The 26,811-nt window shown below is 36.3% G+C and overlaps 1 pseudogene; it reads right to left on the reverse strand.

The window, feature by feature from the left end:
* Positions 1-12,719: 12,719 nt before the first annotated feature.
* Positions 12,720-13,258, reverse strand: LOC100023420 (protein SREK1IP1-like; annotated as a pseudogene).
* Between the last annotated feature and the right edge of the window lie 13,553 nt (positions 13,259-26,811).

Consider the following 26,811-nt stretch of genomic DNA (forward strand, 5'->3'; position numbering starts at 1 on the left):
AATGTTTACAGAATAAATGGAATAATAAATACAAGAAAAAGACCTCAGAAATTCCTATATTTTAATGAAGGAAGAATTGAGTAAAAACTACTAGATGCTTAGTCTTTTGGAAGTACAGAACAGTAACAAATATTTATTAAGCACCTACTAGTATAGTACTAAGAAATGGGGGAGCCATGGACAGACAAAATTCTTGTCCTCATCAAGATTATAAATAGTGGGATCAGACACCAACATTGATAGCTATAATACATATTATTCCATAAGGAGTGGCTCAGAAATATATAAAACAATATTCTGTGTGAGGACAGAGACTGAAGGACATTTTCAACTGAAAGGAATCAGGAAAGACTTCCTGGAGGAAATTTTCTTTGAAATGGGCTTTAGAAATTGGTCATTTGGTTGTTTCAGTCATATTCAATTCTTTGTGACCCCCAGATGAGGTTTTCTTTTTGACAAAAGATACTGGAGTAGTTAGCCATTTCCTTCTCCAGTTTATTTGACTGATGAGAAAATGGAGGCCAATAGGGCTAAATGACTTGCCCAGGGTCACACAACTAGTAAGTTTCTGAGACCAGATTTGAAATCAAGAAGAGGATGCTTCCTGACTCCAGATCCAGAATTCTACTCACTTTGCCATTTTGCCCTTAGAGAATGGGATCATCCTTTAAAATTCAACAGGTGAAGATAAGGAAGCATCCAAGGGGTGACAAAGGCATAAATAAAAATCTATTTGTGTTTGGGAACACAAATAATATTTGTAAAGTGTCTGGCACACAGAAAGCACTGTACAAATGACAGCTATCATTGTTGTTGTTGTTGCATGGTGGATTTAGAAAAGTTTTGAAATTAATTTGATTGGAAATAGGGACCCATTGAAATTTTTTAGAAGAAAAGTAACATGATTACATCTAATTATCAATAAAATGTACTTTGCAACTCTTAAAACTATAAAAATATGGTTATTATCATACTTAACAGCAACAATAGCTGACTCTGTACACAAAAAAAGATTATTTTGGCTACAATAAATCAAATGAATTGGAAAGGGAGAGTGTACCGAGAGGAAGTCTTCTAAGGAAACAAATACAACTGGTCCCAGTGAATGATAATGAATACCTGTACAATGATGGTGGTGATAGAAGAGGGATAGAATCAGTAAGAACTGGAATTCGAATCAATATATGGGATAAAGGATATGGAAGAGTCAAAGAAAATTCCCCCCCCCCCTCCATTTCAAGTTTAGGTAGACAGAAATAGTAAATTCAGGAGGAGGAAAAGATCTATGAGGAACGATGAAGAAATCTAGTCCCAGACTTGCTTTTGAACAGAGACAAAGTCAGAACCAAGGCATGTAAATTTATTAGTTATCAGCATAGAGATTGAAACAATGTGTGTGTGTGTGTGAGGGAGAGAGAGAGAGAGAGAGAGAGAGAGAGAGAGAGAGAGAGAGAGAGAGAGAGAGAGAGAGAGAGAGAGAGGCTAGGAGGATAACCAGAAGAGTTTAGTGAATATAAATGAAGAATGATAAACCTTTTTTGACTATTTTAGCTGGGTATAATTATTTCAATCTCTTTTGAATAGGAAGAAAGTAATGATTTCCTCTTTATAAGGTCATTGTAAGTCTTATTTTATTATTTTTATATTAGAGACAAATATTGACCGTGTATAATAGACTTTAAATTGATGATATCTATCATGAATGATCTATTCAGAAGGGTATCTCTGATTGAAACCATGGGAATGTTAAAATGATTGTGTATCTGGGTTTTTTTAAACATTAATTTATAAACTCAAAATATCTCTGAAGGTGGGAAATTGAGATGATGTCCAGGAGTAGGGAAAGATGAGCAATATAAAAAGCTTCAGTGAGGATAGAAAATAAAGGTTACTGAATTTGATGGTTAGGCATATAAGACATGACTTCTGCTTTCTGAGAGCTTGCAATTGAGATAAAAGAGATATAAAGCCACTATTGCATAACATAAGGTAGGATATAATTATATACTAAATTGTGGGGCACAATGGATAAGTGCAATGAAATTTCAGAGAAGAGGGAGATCAGTGAGAGGGTAGCTAGGGAAAATGTTAAGGAGTTGGTCCTTGAAAATGGGGAATGTCTGAGGAAGTAGAACTCAAAGGATAATAAATTCCAGGTCAATACATCAAGCATATGTGATTTCATCAGAATGCAGACTGCAACCATTGATAATTCAGAAGATAAATACAAAGGGTTGCCTGAGGCATTTAAAAATTGGTCCAAGTTCTGTAGTTGAGTAGGTAAGCATTCAAAAGTTGCCTGAGGCTCAGAGAAGCTATTGAAATACTGCCAACCAGTGTAGGAAACAGAACTGGCTCTGGACTCAGAAGACTTGGGTTCAAATCCCACTCCAGTAAGAACTTAAGTAAATGACTTAAACCTTGAGCTTCAGTCCTTTCCAGTTTTCTGTCTATCCTATATTTCAAAAAGCCAATGGGTTTTTTTGAATCTAGACCTTCCTGAATTCCCAGAACTCTATCCATAATACCAAGTCAAGTCTAACAATCAATTAAATTTTTTTTTTTATTAAGCGCCTATTGTGTGCCAGGCATTAGGCTAACAAGCAAAAGACAGTCCCACTGCTCAAGGAGCTCACAATTGCATGGGTGATAATCTAAAAGCATTTATTAAGTACCTACTAAATGCTAGTAGGCACTGTTAAAATGTTGCTACAAAACCCTCAAGGAGCTCACAATCTATTAAGGAGACAACATGCAAACAACTATATGCAAACAAGCTATATATAGGATAAATAGAAAAGTAATCTTGAAAGGATGGTATTAGCATTAAAGCAGCTTAAGAAAGGTCTCCTACAGAATATAGGATTTTAGCTGGAATACCTTGATGCTTCATATATTGTAAGTAAGTAGATCAAAATGAGTGAAGAAACAGCATGAGAATGAATGATATATTCAATTCAATTTAAACCTTAAATTTAATTATTAAATAGCTAATTTAATAAGTAAACTAATATATGATTACAATGAAAATCATCTTGAAAGACTGATTTTTGGGAAAGAATATCAGTTTATTGATTATATGTTTATGGGTTAGGCCAGCATTATAATAAATAAAATAACATATAGGTCAATGGCCCTCTCAAATGATCAGAGACCCTGAATCTTGGCCTGACAGCTTAATAAATAGAATTTTAGGAGCCCATTCACCCCCTCCCTTGAACATCCCAAGACATTTCTAATTGGTAAATACTTAATTAGGAGGTCAGCCCTTCTGCACAACCACAGGTGAACTGGTGAAGGTTTACAGGTACAGAAAAGACTCCTTGTGCCCTTCATTTATTAACCAAATTCTGTTTAAAAAAAAGGCATTCTTTGGAATTTTTAAGGACAAAGAAAATTCAAAAAGCAGGAGCGTGGATGGAATCTGTGAGACAGATCCCAGACACAATATTACTCAGTAATCCTCCCTAATATAGAAGAACCAAGGCCTTTCTACTCCAGGGCCCTGACATAAGAATTAATACAGCATATGAAAAATAAATTATCCTATTATTAAACACTTAGAACCCAAGGCAAGGTGCCTAGGAGATTGGTCTAGCTAGAGTGAACCCTGTATGTTATACAACTATGGAAAATGAAGTGGAATAGGTAGAAAGGTAGATTATAAAGTAACTGCAAAGCAAAGCAAAGGAATGTAAATATGGCATTCTGGGGAACAGGAAGTTACTGAAGATTTTTTGGCAGAGTAGAGATATTTAAGGATAGTTAGTCTTCAACAATGTAAATAAAAGTAAAAAGTGAAACTGTCACTGAATAATTGTAATGTCTGCACTTGGGTCTAGAAAGGAGTTGGAAAATACAGTTCCTTCTTTTGGGGGGAGAGGAGGGAATATGGTTATAGAATGTCACATATTCTATGTGAGGGTGAGACTGGCTTGGTTTGTCTAGACCAAGATCTTGGTCTGTCTGTCTGAATGGTTGTTTGTTTTTTCTATTTTATTCTTTGTTACAAGGGATGAATTGTTAGATGAGAAAGAAGGGAAGATACATTTAGATAAGAAAGTTAAGTAAAAATAAAAAATTAATCATTGTAAAGGGGAAATTAGCATGGTATACATATTGTATAAAAGGATAGTTTGAGGGGAGGAGAGACCAATAAACTGTCCAGGTCTGAAGTGATCATGGGAGATAAAGGTTGGGAATATGAGAGACATTTCAAGGAAGATTCACACGATTTATTTGATAAATTGAATATGAGGGCTATACCAACTCTGAAACTCACACTTACTTCCTCATTACCTCCCATATCCTCTGCTATTTAAAGAGGGTACCCAGGACATTGTCTCATCATTTAGCATCTCACTGCACTCCTGGACTTCAGATTAAAAAAAAAAAAAAACAACCCATCATCCTGCAAGATGAGATCAATTGAAATTCACACCTCTGGACTTCTTGGCTTTGGGGGCCTCCCTCCCTCTGATTGCAGAATTTGAAGAGTGGACATTGGAAAAATGTCATCCATTTCCTATACCATTTAAGGAGAGTGTCTAGGACAGTCATCTCATTTCTTATTCCAGCTGCAGGACTTCATCATGTCTCCATGCTGAGTATTGCCCCACCCCCCAGCTTCTTTTTTGTGTTTCTCTCCCAACCCCTACCACTAGATTGTAAATTCCTTGAGGACAGAGACTGTCATAACTTTTTTTTTTTTGTATCTCTAGCATTTGTTACAGTAGTTGGCATATAGTAGTTGTTTAATAAATGTTCACTGACTGTCTCTATTGATGAATGAAAATTCAGAACTCTTAATTGGGAAATGGCTGAATAAGTAGTGGTATATGATTGTAATGGAATACTCTTGTGCTGTAAGAAATGACAACAGGATGGTTTCAGAAAAACCTAGAAAAACTTACATGAACTGATGTAGTAAAGTGAACAGAACCAGAAAAAAAATGATACACAGTAATCGCAATAACTGTGAATGACCTAGTTATTCTCAAGAGAATCCCAGAAACTTATGATGAACAATGCTATTCACTTCTAGACAAAGAACTATTGGAGTCTGAATGCAGATGGAAATATAATATACTTCATTTTCTTTCTTCTTTTTTTGTTTGAGATCTCTTCCACAAAATGATTAATATGAAAAATGTTTTACATGATTATACATGTAAAATCTCTTAGATTGCTTACCATCTCAGGGAGAGGTGAGAGAGAGTGAGGAAATGAGGTAGAGAATATAAAGGAGAGTTTAAATTGTTTTGAAATGTGATTTGAGGAAAAAAGAAAATATTTTTGAAAAAAGAAAATTTAGAATTCAAGTTGACTAGGAGAATGATTATACTATTGATTTCTATTAATGTTTGAAGAACTCCAGTCTCATACCTCTAATTACCAATGATGCTTCCTCCTGCATATATCACTTGCACCTCAAATTTAATACATTTAAAGTTTATCTGATCATATTCTCCCTATCCCTATCCTAATTTTTTGACTTTTTTTTGTGATTTTATGAACCATTAGTCAATCAGGTTCAAAACCTTAGAGTCATTGCCAAGTGTTGTCCATTCTACCTCTGAGATATCTCTTTCAACCATTCTTCTTCTCTTCATCTTCTCTCACTTACACCTTGTAATAGATGGTAATATTAGGAGATTTATGGTAATAGGTAATATTAGGAGATTTATGGTAATAGGACAGAGACACCAGGAAGCCAGTTAAAGGAAAGGCTGGATCTTACAATCCTCCTCCCACATCACTTCCTGTCCCTTTCTCAACTGATCTAAAGGTTCTTCTCAGGAATGGTAAGCTTGAAGGGTTTTTCCAATAACTAATCGCACAATTTAGATCTTTTCATTAAGAGGGTTTTATTCTTTAAGGCAGAGGAAGTAAAGAGGGAAAAGGGGAAAGAGGAAAATGGGTTTCCCTAACTTCCTATGATTTCCTGTTGATTGAAGATTTTCACAATGTGTTCAATTCAGGAAATAAGGTTATTTTCTCTATGGGGAGATATTGATAGCAAAAGCTGACAGAGATTCTTCAGAGCTAAGTTTCAAATCTTCTTAGCACTCAGTCAGATAATCATTGACCAAGAGAGGAATTAGTTTTCCTGTTTCCTTCCAACAGTCAGAGGAAAGAAGAAGAAGAATTCAAGCTGTTGGACTTCCCAACTGCCCCCTCTTCAAGATTCTATTGGAATCTCCTCTCTATCTGGTTGATTGGCCCTTCACCAAATTCCAAATCCTTTGTTTTTTCTTGCAGATCCATCTTGTATTGCAATCTCTTCCTTACAACCCTTATCTTTTCTTGTCCTACATTATGGTAATAGCTTCCTTACTGATTTTTTTTTACTCCAATGTCTGCCCTTTCCAATCCATTTTTTACACAGCTGCCAAAGTAATGTTGCTTATCCCTGTCTGATCACCTCAACCCTCTATTGAAAAACTTTTGTTATGAAGTTTCCCTATTACCTACCAAGTAAAATTCATTTATGATGTCTTTCTGGTAGGATCTCTCTCTACTTCCCTTTAAACACCATACATCAGAACTGCTAAACATGTGGCCCGTAGGGCTGCATCGTTGCCTTTTAACACTACTGAGTTTGGCCCAAACCAGATTAAATATAATATTTATTAAAAAAAATTAAAACACAAGCAGGACATAGATAATTTTAACGTGAGGTTTTCTAAGTCATTATGTAGGTTCCAGGGATCTGTATACAAAATAATCATGGTTTTTATTTGAGTTTGACCCCACTGTGGTACATTTCATTCAAACTGAGCTACTCATTGACCCCTCTTTTCTTCCTACCCTTTGGTATTACCATGTCTTTGCTCAAGGCTCCATTCTTGCCTAGAATAGGCTTCTCTTCCTCATCAAATCTCCATCTATTAAAATTCATGTCCTTACTTTAAGACCCAATGCAGGCTGCCACTATTTCATGAAGCTTTCCTGTTCCTCTCCCCACCACTCCACGCACATACAGGAACAGTTGGAAGTGAGCTCTCCCCTTCCCAATGTCTCCTAGGATCCTGGAGGTGAAGTTAGGGGGAGACATAAAAGAAATAAACATTAGAAGGAAGAAGACTAATAAGAGGTTGTTGGCTTTAATAGTAAGAGATCACTTGTAGCTTTGGCAGCAGCTAGGTGGTATAATGGATAGACTTCGAGGTCTGGGGTCAAGAAAACTCCTCTTCTTGAGTTCAAATATGGCCTCAGGCACTTACTGGCTGGGTGACCCCGGGCAAGTCACTTAACTCAATTTTCTCATCTGTAAAATGAGTTAGAGAAAGAAAAGGCAAACCACTCCAGTATCATTGCTACAAAAATCCCCAAATAGGGTGGAGAAGAGTCAGAAACAACTGAACAACAACTTTTGAGTTACCTTCCATAGAGCCTTCTTTGGATACTGAGAGTTGTTACTGATCTCTCCCTCATGAAATTAATGTGTTTTTACTTATCTGTATACTTGTTACCTTGCTTCCCCCATCCCCAAACCCCTTTAGATATGAGTAGGATAGAGCTCAATTCATTTTTGCTTTGATATCTAAAGTACTTAACAGTGTCTTGCACACAGTAGGCACTAATAAATGTTTGAATCCAATTTGAGATTACACATGTTCTTTATCTTTTCCTTAAGTATAATGTAACAGTAGAAGTATAACATAACAGAGAAATTTGCTTCCAAATACCAGTGCAATCCAGGGGAGTTAAATTGGAAATGCATAGAATAGTCCTTTGAAAAGACCAGATTACCTAACCTACTTCCTATTGGGTACAAGCAACCTCCTCATTTTGCAGACATTGTTTAATTTGTTTACTTTTTCCTTAATTATTTCACAAAATTCCTAAATCTTGATAGGACAGTTTTGCTATGGAATCATTTGAACCCTATGAGCATGCTAATAATCTACTGTCTTTGAGATTACACCTAGGATGAATTCAGTTTACTCCAGTTTAGACTGACAGATCAAAGGTGAGTTAGGGATGATGGGTGGAGAGACAGGCATTAAGGTAGTGAACAAGGACCACTGGAACACACTAGGAATCAGATGAAGTCAGCAGAAACACTTTTTAGAGAAAAAAGGTCACCTTTTATGTCTTCTCAGGTCAGGCCTCTGCTGGTTTTCTTGTGAACTTTGCTAACATCTTCTGTCCATTCCTTCTAAAATATAGGTCATCTGCAGGCATGTTTTTACTTTAAGAAAATTTCATTTTTGTTTTTAATTCTCATGACCTTCCTTCCTTTTGTATTGGCATCAGGATGAGAGAGAGAGAGAGAGAGAGAGAGAGAGAGAGAGAGAGAGAGAGAGAGGGGGCGGTGGTATTTCTATTTGTGTTCTCTGACTTTTCTGTACACCTTGAGTCCTGAAGACTCTGTGCTTTGGGAATTAGAATTTACTTCAAGTAAATCAGGTCCCCTGAAATAGATAACAGGTCATGAATAATTAGAAGGCAGGGTAGCATAGTGGACTGAATTGCTTTGGGGAGTCAGAGGATCTGGGAAAAAAACAGTTTTCATGGACCTCAGTTTTCTTGTCTGTAAAATGAAGAGGTTGGACCAATTGGCCTCTAAGGCCCCTTCCAGATTCAGATCTATGAATCATATGATTTTAGAGCCAGAAAGGAATTTGGATATATTTAGTTTAACTTCCTTATCTTACAGATAAAAAAAAAAAAACAGGCCTAGAGAGACCAAGTGACCTTCCTATGATCTCACAGGAAGTAATAGAACTGGGATTTGAATAGTAGGACTTTTGAGCTGAAGTCTACCACTCTGAAGCTTCAATTGTTGTTTCATTGTTTTTCAGTTGAGATTGACTCTTTGTGACCCAATTTGGGATTTTCTCAGCAAAGATACTTGAGTGGTTTGCCATTTCCTTCTTCAGCTCTTTTTACAGATGAGGAAACTGGGACAAACAGGGTTGAGTGACTTGCTTAAGGTCATACAGAAATAGTGTCTGAATCAAGATTTGAAATCAGGAAAATGAGCCTTCCTGACTCCAAAATCAGCACTCTATCCACTGAGCCATCTAGCCACCCCGGAAGCAGCTCTCCTCAAAGATACCAGTGATCTCTTAATTGCCAGATCTAATGGTCTTTTTTCAATTCTCATCCTTCTTGCATACTCTTCAGTCTTTGATCCTCTCAAATTACTCTCCTCTCATGTATAACCCAATGGAGTTGCTTGTCAGATCTGGGAGCAGGGAGGGAAGAGGGGAGGGGAAGAATGTAAATCAAGTAACCATGAAAAAATATTTTAAAATAAATAATAAAAAAAATTACTCTTCTCTATTAAAATGCTCTGGGTTTGGGGGACACCATTCTCTCTTAGTTTTCCTACCTTGAAAATCCCTCTATTTTCCTTTGCCAGGTCATACCCACTAACCCTAGGTATTCCATGGGTACCCAGTCCTAAGCTCTCTTCTCTTCCTCCTCTTGGTGATCATCAGTTCTCATGGATTCAAAAATCATGTGTATGTTCTAATGTATTTATCTAGTCCTAATCTCTGCTGACCTTCAGTCTCACATCTCCAACTATCAAATATCTCACATCTCCAACTACCTATTAGACAACTTGAACTTTTAAATGGGAAGATTGGGCTACAAGATGCTGAAGGTACTTCTCTCTCTAAATCTATGGCCTTATAGATCCTATTTTCATGATGCAGCATATCTTCACTCATGGCCATCTGCCCAGCCACTTCCTGAAATTGATTTCCTCTCTTGGATTTCTACATACCAGCTCTAGGATCTGAGTGATCCCAGATATAGCTTATATCTGTTCCTGATAAGATTTCTACCCTGTCAACATGGAATCTAGAAACCCCAAACTTGTGGCCTAGTGGGATCTGGTGAACCCCAAGTTTCAGGACTAGCTTATAGGTTGGAGACCCCAAAGTTTGTACTTATTCCCTGTTCCCATGGGAATCTATCCTGAAGAGAATCCCAGGCTAGCAGTTTCAGACTGAGTGGGGGACATTCAGGGGAATGACAATCCTAGTTAGGTGGGACTAAGCATATGCTAAGGACCCTCTTTGTCTTAGGTAGTCTCCCCTGTTGTATCAAGATACCTATTCCCAAGAAGATCCACATTTGGGTAGGGACCATCCTTTAGTATCTGTTGTAAGCAGCCCCTTCTCTTACACCCTAGCCTCTAGCTATGATTCCTTTCCCAAGCTTGATTGTATCCGGAACACTCCCATTTTCTTTGTAGCTATAGTGATGTCAATCATCTTTCCCTGCCACTGGATTCCCCAAATGGTATATAGGTTCCCCCAAATCCTTTATTCCTTGGAGTCCTCATCTAGCGTGGTGGCACTCCCAGGGGTCCGTGTCCAGAGTGTCCAGAGTTCAATCCTCGGACTCTGTGCACTTGTGTGGCGCGCAGCTCTGAGGCCTATTATTACATTGAATGCCTTTTCCCCTTGATTAAAGAGTGATTTTGACTATTTAATAGTTCTGTGTTTTTTTCCCGTCAACAACCCTAAGGCGGATTGTGCTCAAATGTAATATCTATGCTGCCTTGAGTGTGATTCTGTAGCCTGGAGGGATATTTAACAATCTGCTCTTTGAGAGGAGAGGGAATGGATGCAGGATGTACTTTAAATTTAAACTTTATTATTAATATTTTTATTCATCATTTTATTAAGTCTAGAGAATCAACAAAATGATAAATCAAACCGATTCGTAGTACTGGTGTAACTGATTTCTGAGGTTTAAGTGTCCACCCTGAAAATTTAAGAATTAACTCTTAGAGCTGGCCCCAGCATACCCTTGCAACTTTATTTTACTACACACTGAATTGTAACCCTAATAAGAGCAAAGTGGCATTTGAGAGGTCCCATTAGAGAATTCCATAATGCTATCCTGTGATTAGAATGCCACTTAATGCTTTGCTTTATTCTGTCATACTAAAGACTAGTTGATTCAGGATTGCACTTTTTCCTGACCCATGATACCCAGAACTGTATAAAAACCCACATTGACTCTACTACTCAATAAATACTTCCAGTTCCTCTTGGGTCAAATAGAAACCTCTTGGCCTGAACTTTAAAGCCCTTCACAACCTACCGTCCAGTTTTATCTTTATTACTTACCGTCACACTCTCTACAGTATAGCCAAACTGCCTTATTGCTCTTCCCTACACCTAACACTTCATCTCCAGTCTTTTTACTTTTGCACAATCAGTTAAGAATCATATAACTGCTTAGTATGTGCCAGACTGTGCACCAGGGATACAGAGAAAAGCAAAATACAGTGCCTGCTCTCAAGGAGCTTACAGACTAATGGGAGAAGACAAAGCAAAAACAGAAGCTGAAAAGGGGTAGGGGCCGTCCTCTCCTTTGGGTGGGAATTTAGGTGGTGGGGAAGAATGTTAAAGATTTGCTGCCAGAATGGGAAATAATCACAGCTATCACTTCTTTTTTTTTTTTTGAAAAATTTATTTAGTCAATTTAGAACATTATTCCTTGGTTACAAAAATCATATTCTTTCCCTCCCCTCCCTCCACCCCTTCCACTGGGTATTACATGTGTCCTTGATCGGATCCTATTTCCATGGTATTGATGTTTGCACTAGGATGATCCCTTAGAGTCTACATCCCCAACCATATGTCCTCGACCCATGTAATCAAGCAGTTGTTTTTCTTCTGTGTTTCTGCTCCCACAGCCTTTCCTCTGAATTTGGATAGTGTTCTTTCTCGTAGATCCTTACATTTGATTGTGCCACAGTGTATCAGTCTCTGTGTACAATGTTTTCCTGGTTCTGTTCCTCTCACTCTGCATCACTTCCTGGAGGTCATTCCAGTTCCCATGGAATTCATCCAGTTTATTATTCCTTTTAGCACAATAGTATTCCATCACCAACAGATACCACAATTTGTTCAGTCATTCCCCAATCGAAGGGCATCCCCTCATTTTCCAGTTTTTTTTTGCCATCACAAAGAATGCGGCTATGAATATTCTTGTACAAGTCTTTTTCCTTATTATTTCTTTGGGGTACAAACCCAGCAGTGCTATGGCTGGATTAAAGGGCAGACAGTCTTTTAGCATCCTATGGGCATAGTTCCAAATTGCCCTCCAGAATGGTTGGATCAATTCACAACTCCACCAGCAGTGAATTAATGTCCCAATTTTGCTACTTCCCCTCCAGCATTCATTACTTTCCTTTGCTGTTATGTTAGCCAATCTGCTAGGTGTGAGGTGATACCTCACAGTTGTTTTGATTTGCACCTCTCTGATTATAAGAGATTTAGAACACTTTTTCATGTGCTTATTAATATTTTGGATTTCTTTAACTGAAAATTGCCTATTCATGTCCCTTGCCTATTTATCAATTGGAGAATGGCTTGATTTTATGTACAATTGATTTAGCTCTTTGTAAATTTGAGTAATTAGACCTTTGTCAGAGCCTTTTGTTATAAAGTTTTTTCCCAATTTGTTGCTTCCATTTTTGGTTGCATTGGTTTTGTTTATACAAAATCTTTTTAATTTAATGTAATCAAAATTATTTATTTTAAATTTTGTGATTTTTTTCCCCTAACTTTTTTTTTTTATGTACACATATATGTATATATGTATATTATAGGGACAACCTTGGGCAGGTCAAGAGCAGCGTTGGCCTTGTATACAGAGGAATGCTTGACTGGAAAGTGTGACTTTAATACAAAGCATAATTACTGAAGGAAGTTTAAATCCCTTAAATAAAAAATGTCAGCAGAATGGGAGATGTTTCAGTTACTACTAGAGGAGTCTGAACTATCAGAAGATGAAGAATGTTTTTCCTTTTTTCGCTTCTTCTCCTTTTTGTGATGTTTTCCCTTTTTTGTTTTGCTTTTTTTTCTCTTTTCTTTTCTTTCTTCTGGGATTTCTGTTTCTTTTGCTTTGAAGTATCTTCATCAGTAGAACTAGATGAATAAGACCTTTTCCTTTTCTTTTTCAATTTAATTTTCTCTTTGCTTTTCCTTTTTTGTTTTTTTCTTCTTCCTCATTTGTATTTTTCTCAGGCAAAGTCTGCAATTTATTGAGTTCCTCAGCCTCTTCCTCGCTGTCTTCACTACTTGTGCTGCTGACATCTAAAACTATGTCCCTTTTGGGATCTACTCGGAGAAAATTACGGCATTCAAAAGTCAGGTGACCAGGATAGCCACATTTTTTACATCCAGCTCTGATATTGTCCTTGTTGCCACCTGGCAAGGCCATGGCCTGGGTGGGAGCAGCCTCTAGGTCCCCACTCGCACGGTCGCCGCCGTCAACTTTATTCTTCCCCTAACTTTTGCTTGGTCTTAAAATCTTTCCTTTCCCAAAGATCTGACATATATACTATTCTGTGTTCACCTAATTTACTTTATCACCTCTTTCCCTAACTTTTGCTTGGTCTTAAAATCTTTCCTTTCCCAAAGATCTGACATATATACTATTCTGTGTTCACCTAATTTACTTTATCACCTCTTTTTAAAACCCCTTGTGTAGGGGTAGCTAGGTGGCTCAGTGGATTGGAGGTCCTGAGTTCAAATCTGGCACCAGACACTTCCTAGCTGTGTCACACTGGGCAAGTCACTTTACCCCAGTTACCAAGATCTTACCACTCTTTTGCCTTGGAATCAATACTTAGTATTGATTCCAAGACAGAAGGTAAGTATTAAAATTTGTAAATCCCTTGCTTACTACAGAGCTCATCTCAAATGTCATTTTTTTCTGATTCCCAACTGTTAATGCCCTCTCCCTCAATTACTTTGTATTTATTTACTTTAAAAATTATATGTGTACACACACACACACATACATTCACATGTATACATACTATCTTCCTAGAAGGAATGTAAATTTCCTGAGGTCAAAGACTGTTTCTTTTTGTCTTTGTATCTCTGGTGCCTAGCATAGTAGTGTTTGACTTATAGTAGGTGCTAAAGAAATTTCTATTAATGGAAGGAAGGATAAACTCAGCCTGTTGCTCTAGTTTGCTTTGGATAGCAGGTTCCCATGATAGATGAAGGGTGGAGAAGAGTCCTCTATGGTAGAAGACTCCAGATTGAGCTGAGACATTGAACACAATTTGTCCACCACCTGTTTGACACTTCCGGGAAGACTCCTAACCCCTGGCAGAAGTAGATGCGGTGTTTTGATATATTCCAAGGTGTATGTAGATCTGGGAGCCAGAGATGACCATGGGGAAAGTACAGATCTTTTTAGAGGGTATTATTCCTCTTAATAAATATCCTCAATCAAGTCCTTCCATGGCTCGAACTTTAACCTTGAGTAAAACTGTAGAAGACTGACATGTGACATGATTATCCCTAACTTTGTCCAGTCTAGAATGTCTCTATTTAAGGACTTATTTTATGAAGACCAGTCTTTTCATTCATATTGATTTCTCCCTTTTTCTAGTTTCCATTGAGTTGGTCACCACCATACACTTGAGCACAGAATATTTTCTTGCATGTTGATTTTATCTCCTCAATCATTTCTAAGATCTTTGGGGTTTATATTTCTTTCCATCTGTTGCCGTTTGTAAGAGTGCTGTTCTAGAATTCTTAAGTAGGAAACACTTGCTGAGTAGCCATTGTAAATAGTAAATAAACCATAAGTAGTTCACTGATGGATTTGTTTATTTGGGTTTTTTGTTGTTGTAGGTTTTTTTTTTAATCTTAATTTTTGCTTTCTCCTTTCTAAATGGATGGACTTTTCCTACCACACATTCCTCACACGTCAACTTTTTAGTGATTTCCCATGTAAATTTTACCTCTTCTTTCCCCCTTTTTGGCTTTCACAGGATGTTGATGATGCTTCCACAATGCTTCGTTTTCTGGGTTCTGGTGGCACAGTTTCTAATCTAAACGCAGATGCTTTTGTTGTTGTTGTTGGGTTTTTTGAGATACATCAGTCTCTTTGTTTCTTACTTTTCACCTACGTCAGTCAATCAGCCTTTTGGTATTCTGAAGCTGGCTTTCTGTAGTGTTTACTTTGGCCTCATGGTATCAGATGCTTCTAGGTTGTCTGTTTCAGCCTGTAGACATTCCAGGGAGACTTTTTTTTTAAAAGTCCTGTGGTTCGTTTGAGTGGTTCAGCTGAGGAGGGGCTGGATTGGGTGTGTAGGGGAAAGGGTTTGGGGAACATCCTGTGCTTCTGGGTCTTGTGGCTCAAAAAGAGTCTAGTGGGTACTTTTTCTTTTTTGTCATGTACTTATTTTGTACATTCTTTAGGGAATATTATTTTTCTTCTTTATCTTTTTTAATGTGGCTGGCTTGAAATTGCAAATTCACTTACCTGAAGTTTTAAATTGCTTGATTTTTTTTTCTAGAGGTCTCTCCTACCCCATTAAATCTTGCCTTTCAGTCAAAGTTCAAATACCAATCCTCCCTGGGCTAAAACTCATTTATCTAGAATTGCAGACTTCAACAGGCCTTCAGATGGAAGTTGCTGAATTGGAGTCATGATGGAAAGTTGGGCAATTTTCTGGTACCCTATTATTGCCTTCCTAGTGTGAATTTCCCTTTTTGGTTTGAGGTACTGAAAATATCTAACACACTCATTTTCTAGCAATGGCATAGTTCTGGGATAATGTAGTATGCTGATAGGTTTCTGGATATCAGGTTGGAAAACTTGTATTTTACTAGATATGTGCTTGTGGGCAAGCCACTAAATGTTTCCAAATCTCAGTTACCTCCTTTGTAATATGAGGATAATAATAGTACTTATCTCACAAAGTTGTTATGAAAAAGGAATGAGATGTTATATATATGATATACATATACATATATATATATATATAAATATGAGATAGGTGTATATATATGTACTCATGCATTGGAGATACTGGAGGACAGTACAATTAATTATTGGTACCGTACAATCTTAATGTAATTTATATAATAGCTATTATTATTAAGGTAATAATTTGCTTTGATTGAGAAGAGCACCTAAGTTAGTAAAAATTGAATTATAAAGAATTTTAAAATAGTTTTTTCCTTGTTACTTTTGAATATAGATAGTAACTAGAAATAGGCTAAAATGGATTGTTTAGTAGAGCTTCTTAGATTTATTTTAATAAACTATTTTAAAGATTGCATATTTTATTTTTTTCCCAATCATATGTAAAAACTATTTTCAATATTTGTTTTTACAAATTTTGGGTTTGGAAATAAACTTTAGATAATGATTACTTTAGAACTGTTGTACCTTTTAAAAATATAAATGAGTATTTCTATAGATCTTACCAAAGCTTATTCTCTTTAGTAGTTTAATATCCTCAGTCTTTTTTTTGGGGGGGTGATACTTTGTTTAATACTCTTAAAAATAAATAATGAAAAGGGTAAATTTTATTCCATCTCCATTTTTATCATAATTATGCATTCAGTGACTCAGAATTGTATTACTATTATTCCAAATTCTATATACTTTTGGCCTTGAATTGTTATTTTTCTTTTTTCCCTCACCTATCAGTACAAATATTTGAGATCTGATAACATTCTTAATGAATTAAATGTGAGTAGAAATCTTCAGAGTGCTTAACTTTTACTTACTCTAGTCTTCATATAAAGACTATTTGATAATTGTCCAAAATATCTAGTGCCTTCCTGCCCCTGTGCCTCAGCTTACACCATTCCTTAAACATGGAGTATCCTTTGTCTCCCACCCATCTTCCCCAGATCTGTGTTTATTTTAATTCTGCTCATTTTTTATGCCCTCCTCAAATGCCACTTTTCCCAAGAAGCATTTTGTAATTTCCCTTTCAGGTAGTCATTGTTCCCTTTTGAGCTTTCAAAGCATTTATTTTATGTCACTATTATACACAAGTCACATCCTAGTCTGTATCATAGATATGTATGTGCATGTGTTCTTTTCTTTTTTTTAAAATTTAGAATATTTTTCAATGGTTACATGATTTGTGATTTCCCTCTTCTTTCCCCCCCTCCTTGAGCTGACAAGCAGTTGCACTGGGTTATACATGTATCATTGCCCAAAACCTATTTCCATGTTATTCATATTTGTAGTAGAGTGATCCTTTAACATCAAAACCCTAATCATATCCCCATCGAATTATATTATTGATCATATGTTTTTCTTCTGTGTTTCTGTTCCCACAATTCTTCCTCTGGATGTGGATAGCATCTTTCTCATAAGTCCCCCAGAATTGTTCTGTATCGTTTCATTGCTGCTAGTAGAGAAATCCATTACATTCAATTGTTGCCACAGTGTATCAGTCTCTGTGTATAATAAGGTTCTCCTGGTTCTGCTTCTCTCACTCTGTATCAATTCCTGGAGGTCATTCCAGTTCACATGGAATTCCTCCAGTTCGTTATTCCTTTGAGCACAATAATAGTCCATCCCCATCAGATACCACAATGTGTTCAGCCATGCCCCAGTCGAAGTGCATCCCTTCGTTTTCCAGTTTTCTGCCACCACAAAGAGCGCAGCTATAAATATTTTTGTATAAGTCTTCTCCTTTATTATCTCTTTGGTGGTATGGCTGGGTCAAAGGGTATACATTCTTTTAAAGCCCTTTGGGCATAGTTCCAAATTGCTCTCCAGAATGTTGGACCAATTCACAACTCCACCAGCAATGCATTAGTGTCCCAATTTTGCCACATACCCTCTAACATTTATCAGTTTCCTTTGCTGCCATATTGATCAGTCTTCTAGGTGTAAGGTGGTACCTCAGAGTTGTTTTAAATTGCATTTCTCTAATCAGAAGGGATTTAGAACCATGTATTATTTTCCATACAAGATGGTGAGCTTCTTGAAGGTGGAGATGTCTTATTTATCTTTCTGTGCCCCACAGTGTCTTCTATTAGTGAGTGCTCAACTATTATTTGCATGGGAAGGGCTCTAATTCTCCACTGCCGCTCCCAAAAGGAGGGCTTTGGCCTTCTTAAGGAACAAAGATTCTATTCTTTGAGTTTTGCACGTTTTTCACTAATTCACCTGCTTTAAGATGAAAATTACCAGAGAAGAAAACTGCCTATTATCAAAATTTTTTCTGATGTTAAATGCTACAAATACACAGAGCCTAGACATGCTAACTGTTCCTTTCATCCTTTTCTGTCTTTGAGAGATGAAGAAAGTATGTGAAAATAGAGAGTTTTTCTTGATGAACTCAAAAATGTTTCTGGGTAGTAATTAGCTTTCCACAAAACATGAAGTTGGTGCTTTTTGTATCTTTTTTATTCTTTGTTATACGGGATAAAAAAGATGCAGAACGAGTGTAGGATTTTTTTACTTCATAAAATGAAATATCTTTTTTCTCCATACCCTTGAAATCACAGTGCAACTGACCTTTTTTGTCTGTGCATAAAGTAAACCTTGCTGGTAGAGACCAAAATATCTTTCTTATAAATTGTACAGCATAAATCTAGGACATTCTTTCTTTTCAGGCTGCTAAAAGACTGGATTTCTTGAAATACTTTGCAATGAAAGTTGAATTCAAACACAACTATTCCACTATTATTCACTCTTAACCACTGAGAAAATGGTGAAGGGCAGCATGAGCCTATTAGCACTATTTGGCCTCTCATCAGCCTTTGATTAAAATAATGAGACTGTGCATTGGATCAAACTGTATGACCTGGAAGGATTACAGATTTCGGGTATTCTGAATGGGCCTAAAGGATGTTGATTAATGAGTCAGAGACAAATTGAAGGAGAAATCTCTGCAGAAATTAGGGGAAGTTTGGAGGGGTGGGCAAAAGTTTTGTCCTTAATACTTCCATCAGTGGCTGAGATAAACACCAAAGGCGTGTTTATCAAATTTGCATACGACATAAACTTGGTGGTATAAATAATAATCCGAGGTTCATTGAACAGAGTTATTATCCCTTCGGCTGCATTTATGAAGGAATCTTTAATGATCTCAACTTATCCAAGAAACTTTCCCTGTTGGAGGAGATCCATTGAGGCTGTTTTGCTCAACAGAGCCAGATGTTTCTTGAAATAATCATCAGAAAAGGAGAGAATCTGAATTCTCTGTGAACCTCAATCTCTCATCTGATTACAGAGATGTGATCTGCTATAGAAAGCCACTTCCTCTTCATATTTTTATCAAGATAGCCTTTGTACATGTGTGGATAATCCCCATAAAGATGAGAATGTAGGCATATGGGGTGGTTAATACTGGCGTGCTCTCTATCACCTTTTAGGGTAATAATGTGGTCTGTGATTGTGATCTTTTTACCCATTTTGTGGAATTTCATTTGTGAAATTCATGAGAGAATTTCATTCTCTCCCTAAGACATAATGAAAAATAAAGCTCAGTGCTTTAAAGATTGTGCTGAAATCTTACTGATGTAATCCTTACAGAAGGCATGTTTAGAGGAAAAAAGATATAGAGCTAGTTTAAAATTAAGAGATTGTTTTAAATTATATCAGGCAATTATAAGTTTAAAAGAATGATCAGGGTAGCAATAATTTGATAAAGTAGAAGTCAAGTAAAAAAATTAAATAAGATAAACAAGGACATTCCATAACAAGAAAAGGAAAATAAATGAGCAACATGTAACAATTCTCAGTTTATATGTGACAGTTTGAACGTTAATGAGAGCTTATTTACACTGTAAGAAGAAATAGAGAAAAATAGTAAAATAGAGAACCTCAACACTATTATTAGAAAGTCCAATCAAATGAAAACATAAATAATAAAAGAAATCATGCTGCTGCAACTAATAAACATTTGGAAAGAAATGAAGGGGGAAAACATGAATTCTATGTTCTCTCATTACATGCAACTTGTAAAAACATCATATATTAGTTTAGAGAGAAGCTCTATATAAATTCAGAAATGTTGAAATCATATATACTGTATTTTCAGACTATAACAACTAGAATTAAGTAAAAACATTAGCCAAAATTCTAAGGTTCTGTATTGTGCAATGGATAGTGCAGTGGGCCTGGAGTCAAGAAGATGGGTGTTCAAATCTGATGTTAGACAGCTACCTGTGTGACCCTGGGCAAGTCATTTAACCTCTGTCCACTTTAATTTCCTTAAGTGTAAAATGGAGATAAAAATAATACCTACTTCCTTGTTGTGAGGACCAAATGAAATATTTGTAAGTGCTTAGCACAGTGCCTGGCACATGATAGGTGCCTAAGAAATGCTTGTTTCCTCATATGGAAAATGAAGAACAATCTATCAATTAATGATGGTTAAAGATGGAAACAGAAAAATGACAACACAATATTTTTTTAAAAGGATGACAACAATAGCACATATCAAAACCTGTAGGCTATGGTCAGAACTGCTATTAAGGACAACTTTATATCATTTACTATCTACATTAACAAGGAAGAAAAGGATGAAATAAAAAAAATTAAATTTGCACCTCAAAGTACTAGAAAAAGAACAAAGAAATACTTGAAAGAAAAATAAAATAAAAAATAAATTGAATAGAAGAGGACCAACAATTGAATTTATAAGTAAAATTTGAAACTGTTTTTGAGAAAGACCTGATAACTGATAATTAACAAGTTTAATTTTTAATTAAGACAACAGATAATTAGCAAGTTTATTTTTTAAAAGGGATTATTGTCATTTATTCATGTATGCCTCTTTGTGATCCCGGGGGACCATATCATGCCAATACTGTTGTTGGGGTTTTCTTGGCAGAGATACTGGAGTGGTTTGCCCTTTCCTTATCCAGTGGAATAAGGCAAACAGAAGTTAAGTGACTTACCCAAAGTCATGCAACTACTGACTGAGGTCAGGTTTGAACTCAGGTCTTCCTGATTCTAGAATCAATGCTCTATCCACCAAATCACCTAGATGCTTCTTTTTAAAAGGATAGCAAGGTGGCAGCTGGGTGGCTCAGTGGATTGAGAGTCAGGGCTAGAGACATGAAGTCCTAGGTTCAAATGTGACCTCAGACACTTCCCAGCTGTGTAACCCTGGGCAAGTCACTTAAAACCCCTATTGCCTAGCCTTTACCACTCTTCTGCTTTGGAGCCAATACACAGTATTGACTCCAAGACAGAAGGTAAGGGTTTAAAAAAAAGGATAAAAAAATGTAAATTAGCAATAAATAGAATAAGATATAAATAGAAATAGTAAAATGTAAGTAGAAAATGATGATAGGATGACAGATTTGGAACTGGAAGGGACCTTAGAGTATATCATCTCATTTAACAGTCAGGGAAACTGAGTCCCAGAATATGTTACAACACAAAGAATATTATTGGGGAATAATACACAAAATTATCATCTATAGACAGTCAATAAATATTTATTAAATGCCTACAATGTGCCAGGAATTGGACTAAGTGCTGGGGATACAAAGAAAGACATAAAGACACTGTTTTGTTTTCAAGTAAGATGATATTTACAGGATAAATTGGAGTTAATCCACAGAGATAATGTTAAAAGGAATTAAAGGCATTAAAGAGAATGAGGAAATTTTTTTTAGGAGGTAGGATTTTAGTTGGGATTTAAAGGAAAACTGAGAAAGCAGTAGGTGGAGCTGAGGAGGGATAGTACTCCAGGCATTGAAGGCAGCCAGAGAAAATGCCCAGAGCTGAGAGATGGAGGGTCTTGGTAAAACAGTTGGGAGGCCAGTGTCACTGGGTACCCATGTGGAGTACTAAGAGCAATAGGGAACCACTGTTCTTTATTGAGTAGAGAGGTGAAATGATTGGACTTACTCCACCAACAACTTTGCTTTCCTTTTCAAGAAGCACCTATGAGCTATCCTTTCATATACTGGTAACTTCCTTTTGTTTTATAGTTTTGTTTAATGTGAGGAGTATCAAGAGGTAATTAGGCATTGATTGGATTGCCTGGCCTGGAGTCAGGAAGATCTGAGTTCAAATCTGACCTCAGGCACATATTAACTTACCTGGCAAAGTCATGGATAAAATAAAATAGTATTCATAAAATGTTTGATATAGTTTCTGATGCCTAGCAGAAACAATGTTCCTGATCCTTTGCGCCAGGCCCTACTCTAAGTGTTAGAGACACAAAGAAAGGCAAAAACCATCTTATACTCTCAAGAAACTCCCAGTCTAATGGATCACAAAGGTAACCAACTATATTGAAATAAAGATAATTAATTTAATTTTAAAAGATCATTTTTTAAAGTTTTCCCATCCAAGTTCATGGATTCCCTTAAATCTACCAATAGACCCTTTGGATGTCCATGAAGCTTAGTTTAATAAAACCCTAATTTAGACAAACAAATGAAATTTATAGGAAGGTAGACTTTCCCCCTAAGAGAATGAAAAATGTATCAACTATTAGGTCTTAATATAATAAGACTTAATAATAATGAGGCTATTGCTATTATTCCAAAACTTTAACCAGTCAACTCAAGAAGAAATGTGAAACTTCCATACTATAAGTCTTCAAACAGAGATATGTTCACTTGTCAGAGATATTTTTTAGTGTTAGTTGTGTTGCCATTTGGGGTTGCCATTTTTATTTTCTCCATGTTGCCATTTTGGGTTTTCTTAGCAAAGAGTGCTTTGCCATTTCCTTCTCCAGCTCATTTGACAGCTGAGGAATTTGGAGGCAAATAGGGTTAAACGACCTGTCTAGGCTCACATAGCTGGTATGTTTCTAAAGCCAGATTGAAATCAGGAAGAAGGAGTCTTCTGATTCCTAGCCCAGTACCCTATCCACTCAGCAATTTAGCTGCTCCCTATCAAGAAGAGAGTAGAGGGGGTTTATTCTTTAGTTAAGATCTTGAAAATCTTACTAACTCTAATGTTCTATGATTATAGATCTTGAAGAGACTTTATTTAGTCCAACCACTTTTTTTTTTTTTGGAAGAGGAAAGAGGGTGGATAATTACTACAAGGTTAGAAAGCAAGTTAGTGGCCAAACCAACATTTGAACTGAGATACCCTGAATCAGGCCAGTACTTCTTCTACTCATACCACCAAGCTTTGGATAGCAATGCTTCTCTGAAGCCTGTACCAAAACACCACTACTGAAGTCCCAATTGGCTGATGCAATTCTCACTTTAAATAATGTCAAACAAGGTTGTTCCCCTATTCTCCTTCCCCTATAATGTTTATTTGCCCAACTTTTATACAATTATTAAAATAATTGGATGTTTGTCCTCCTGCTCTATCAAGTAGGACAAGTATCCTTCTTAATAAAGATGACATGGTTTAAGGTTTTTGAACAGGAGTGCGCTGAAGAAGCAGCTGAATTTGTTGGTTAGCTACAACAGCAAGAGGGAGCAACTTACTATTAATCACTCCAAAATGAACCTCCTCCTATATATAGGTGTTCACCATTAAGAGGGCACTATTAAATAACCCTATCTGACAGGTCATTTCTAGCTTTGTAAGCAATCATTTGTTTTTTGCCCAGGGCAAGTAACAACTTATGATGCAAGTAAAGGATGTTTATTTTTCTTTTGTTTTATATTTCATTGGGGCAGAGAAAAGGAGAGCTAAAGGGTAAGGGTGAACTGGTAAAAAATATTTGGGAGCTAGTAAAGTTTTTGGTTTTTTTGAAAGGTTAAATACATTACAACATGTTGGGAAGAAGGGTAAAATGAAGAGAGTGAAGAGAAAATGGAAGAAAGAGGAAAAAGAAGACAGTGATTGATATGCTTTCTAAAAGGATTTGGTATTATGGGGTTATAGAATCATAAATCTAGAGCTAGAAGCAACCAAAAGTCCATCTGGTTTAATCCTAATTCTTCTATAGATGAGGAAAATGAAGGATTGAGTTACTTGTCAAGGGTCACAAGTTTGTTGTCTTTCCTTTAGAAAAGTACCAAAGACATCATTGAGTGATATCTTGATTTTTCATCCAATTGGATTTAAATGAAACAAAACTGCACAAAGTTGTCAGCCTTACTCTGTCTTCCAGAGTCACTGAAGTCCAGTGGCAAGACAAAAGTAAGGATGACTGGTGAAGACCTGAGATGCAAAGGATGACCTTGAATTCTTTAATATCCAACGAAGCTCTAAGCTCTCCTTAATGCTTGTTTCAGCTGCCTTCATGGCAGTTGGAACAAATTGTTTTCATCTGTCCATTCCACCTGGGGGAAGCCTTCACATAGACATCCCCTTAACTCACTAATGGGTTTAAGGTCTGTCAGTTTCCCTCAACCTGGTTTAGCCCATTTGTCAAGATGGTTTTACTAGGATGCAGCCAACATCCTCTGAGGCCAGTTCATGATATCCAACTGTTGGCCTTGAATAAGCTGAGTCTATTTAATAATTGTAATTTTTTCTTTACAAGAACCTACTGACCCCAAATTTTAAAGAAGCATTTTCTTTTTATTGAGGCAATTCCTATTGAATTAGTGTGGCTTGATTATATATGAAAGAGTGACAGATCTGCAAGTGTCAACACACAATTAAAAATTGTCCTTCCTTTACTATAATAACATAGCTAGGACCAAACATGAAATTAGCAGACATGAAGTAATGTCCAAATGCTCTTGTGATGAGTGAGCAGGGTTAGAAATGGAATCTGTTTCTCCATTGTCTGTGTAATTGGGAAGGTGGAGTCTAAAAGCAAATTCATACAAGAGTAATGCACTTACTCTGCTTCTTCCACAGGCAATGGTCAAAGCAACGATTTCACTTTTGCTGACACTACAATTTAAATGGAAGTTACGATGATTGCTCAAAAAGGTAGTTACATGGAATTACTGAAGATTATATACTTTCAGAATTGGAATTTTCCTTAAAGGTCATGTGATAATCAACCCCTTCCATTTTCTATAAGAGTAAACTGAGACTGATAAAAAATTCATGTCACTTACCAAGGTCACAAAGCTGATAAATGATTGAGCTGGGATTTGAACTCTGATTTCCTGACTCCTAATTGGGTGTTTTTTTTCTATTTCCTTTAGGAGGTATGACTGTAGAAAGGAGAGACTGCTGGTCTTGAAGCCAGTAGAGATCTAGGTTCAAATTCCACCTTTGACACTATCTATAAGGCTGGGAGCAAATGCCATAATCTTTCTAGCCCTCCATTTCCTCATCTGTAAAATGAGGATAATAATACCTATAATACCTATTTTACAGGGGTGTTGTAAGGATCAAATGAGTTGTATGTAAAATACTTCGTAAACCTTAAAAAATTGTTGTTGTTGTTTAGTCTTTTTGGTCATTTCAGACTCTTATAACCCCATTTTGGGTTTTCTTGTAAAAGACACTGGAGTGGTTCACTATTTCCTTCTCCAGTTCATTTTACAGGTGAGGAAACTGAGGCAAATAGGGTTAGGTGACTTGTCCAGGTAAGTGTCTGAAGTCAGATTTGAACTTAGGAAACTGAGTCTTCCTGACTCCCGGCCCAGCACTCTATCCATTTTACTACATAGCTGCCCTCCAAATCTTGTTTAAGACACTATATAAATGTCAAATGAGGGTTCTATATGGGATCTTCTTTCCAATTGTACATTCATTACCAACCCACAAAAAGAAGAGTCAGTTGAAATCTTGGTAATGAAATCTTTGATGGAAGCTAAAAATTGGGAAGATATAAAGATAAAGGTTGATGGGGTTGATGTTGATTCTTAGAACTATTAGAATGGTTATTAAGGGAGTTGTTTGTGAGTACTTAGAAAGGGAAGTGGCTATCACGAAAGCTCAAGATATGTTCATTAAGAACAAGTTTAGCCAGAATGACCTCAACTCTTTTATTTGACAGGGTTATTAGACTGGTAGATCTAGGGTGTGACATAGACAGAGTTTACCTTGATTTTAGCACAGTACTGGAAAAGTGTCTCACAATATCTTTTTAAACAAGATGGAGAGATATGGACTATCTAACAGTACAGTTTAGTGGGTTCAAACTTTAACTGAGCAGAACCAAATAATATCAGTTAATGAATCAGTGTCAATTTAAAAGATACTTTCAGTAGAGTGCCCAAGGACTCTATTCTTGACTCAGTTCTATTCAGTATTCTTAATAATGTCTTATTTGGATAAAAAATGAATTAAAAAAAATCAAAATTGCAAAACAGTGTGAAGCTAGGTGGGGTAGCTAATGCTTTATGGATACCTAATACTTTGGATAGCTAATATTTTGAATGAATATCCCCAAAGATCTAACCTTGAACAAGTTATTTAACTTCTATGGTCCTTAGTTTCTTCATCCTTAAAATGAAATGGGTTGGGTTAGGTGTCTTCTTTTTATTATAAAATTTCATTTTAATCACTATATATGAAAACCATTTTTAACATTCATTTAAAAAAATTGAGATCCAAATTCTCTCCCTCTTTGCCTCTTTCCTCCCTGAGATGGTAAGTAATCTGATATAGATTTTACATGTGCAATCATGTAAAACAATGTTTTCTTATGAGTCATTTTGTGGAAGAGATCCCAAACAAACAAAATAGAAAGAAGAAAGAAAATAAAATATAATATGTTTTGGTGTGCGACTCTATTAGTTCTTTCTCAGAGGGTAAGTGGCATTTTTTATCATGAGTCTGGGATTATCTTGGATCTCTTTATTGCTGAGAATGACTAGGTCATTCATAGTTGTTCATCAAAAAAATACTGCTGTTACTGTGTATGTTGTTCTAGATATCTTCTAGGTCTCTTTCCATTTTAAATCAATGAATAGGTTAAATTTAATAATGCACAACTTCATAATAATATATATATATATATATAACATCTTGTACTTGGTTTAAAAATCAACCATGTAATAATAGTAATATTGAGAGTTGAGTGTGATAAAGTTTTTCAGAGTGTTTTATAGACATGCAAAACATTATGAGGATTATTTGATCCTCACAAGTCTGGGAGGGAGGTCTGTTAGGCATTGTCATTCTCCTGTTATAGCTTAGGAAACTGAAGTTCAAAGTAGTTAAGTGACTTGCCCATGGTCATAAAAGTAGCAAAGTTTGAAA

The sequence above is a fragment of the Monodelphis domestica genome, chromosome 4 (assembly GCF_027887165.1).
Source record: "Monodelphis domestica isolate mMonDom1 chromosome 4, mMonDom1.pri, whole genome shotgun sequence".
In the NCBI taxonomy this organism is placed as follows: Eukaryota; Metazoa; Chordata; class Mammalia; order Didelphimorphia; family Didelphidae; genus Monodelphis; species Monodelphis domestica.